Below are 1,765 nucleotides of genomic sequence, written 5' to 3'. Positions count from 1 at the left end.
GATTGTGACTCACCCCTAAGCGATTGAAATCGCTCCTATGATTCACGATTGGATGAATGAATATATGTTTAAACGTATATGTATATGTGAATGTATATCATTTTCCCTCACGACGGGTATATATACTTATAACACATGCATATATTGCGGTTAGCAACCACTACATATATATATATATATATATATATATATATATACACACACACACACACACAAAAACAACACATGACAAGCATACATACGATATCAACATATAAAAATATGTACATATAACACATAAAAATGAGAAAATAGGAAAAATAGAAAAATCCCTCGCTGATCCCTCGCAAATCAGCGAGGGATCAGCGAGGGAAATGACAAAAATTCACATTTCCTCGTTGATCCCTCGCTGATCCCTCGCAAATCAGCGAGGGATCAGCGAGGGATTCTGAATTTTTGTCATTTCCCTTGCTGATCCCTCGCTGATTTGCGAGGGATCAGCGAGGGATTTTGTAGAAGAAAATTCCCGCGCAAATTAGCGAGGGATCAGCGAGGGAAAGATTTTTTTGGTATTTCCCTCGCTGATCCCTCGCAGATTAGCGAGGTATCAGCGAGGGAAAATTTCCCTCGCTGATCAGCGAGGGATCAGCGAGGGAAATATTCCCTCGCAGATCAGCGAGGGAACAGTGAGGGAATTAGTTTTTTGGCATTTCCCTCGCTGATCCCTCGCTGATCTGCGAGGGAAATTTTCCCTCGCTGATATTCGTCGCTGATACCTGTTTTTCTAGTAGTGATTTGGGTTATGAAGCAAGGGAATAATCGAGGGGGCGGGGGTGAATGGAGATTTTTGTGTATGTGGGGGATGGGGGCGGGGTTTCATTAATCAGATATATGAAGAAAAAAAAATACAAATTATATATTTGTTAATAGAATAAATAAGAAAAAGCAAAAAGACATATTTGCCCCTCAAGTAATTAGGGGCACATGACTGACTTTACATTCTTAACTCGATTAATGTGGTCTAATCTGATATGTAGAACATAAAATTAGAATCACTGATGTACTTAATGAATTTAGATATCAAAACCAAAAACCAATCGAAGCACAAAAAACCAACTTGTAATTCACTCTAATTAAATCTCCTCTTTCTTTTATGGTGTTTTTTTGTCAGCAAAATCGAATATCTGGATTTCTTGATGAGGTTTTAATTTTTCCGTAGGATTTTCCTTGAATTTTGTGTGATTTTGAGATGTCTTTTTCTTGTGTTTGATTAGGGTTTGATATTAATTTGGAAAGAGTAAATTATGTTTTTTGTCTTTATGGTTTATTAAAAAAATTATCGTTTTTTATATTTTTGGTCTTATGATTTTCATCCGTGTAATTTATTATTAACCGTTATTTCCGTCTTTATAATCTATACTATCTATACTATATTATAAAACATTTGACAAAAACTCTTAAAAACTATTTTTTATGCATGAAATATTGTATATTGATGCATATTACTTAAAATTCAAGATTACAAGTAATTATGCATAAGTACAACTTATTAAAGCTCCATGTTTCAATTAGTGTAACTAACTGCGGATAAACATAATCAAATAGAGGATAAACTCTCATTTTAAAATATAAAAAATCTAAAATATAATTAAAATAATTATCGAATTATAAAAAAATAATTAATTAATATTTTTATAAGAAAATTATATTATTAAACCAAATATAAACTACTTCGTTATTGAATCTAAATTAAATTATAATAAAAAAATTAAATAAAAAACGAGAA

Source organism: Cynara cardunculus (genome assembly GCF_001531365.2).
Source record: "Cynara cardunculus var. scolymus isolate 2C chromosome LG 16, CcrdV1, whole genome shotgun sequence".
Lineage (NCBI taxonomy): Eukaryota > Viridiplantae > Streptophyta > Magnoliopsida > Asterales > Asteraceae > Cynara > Cynara cardunculus.
Note: the sequence above shows the minus strand (reverse complement) of the source record.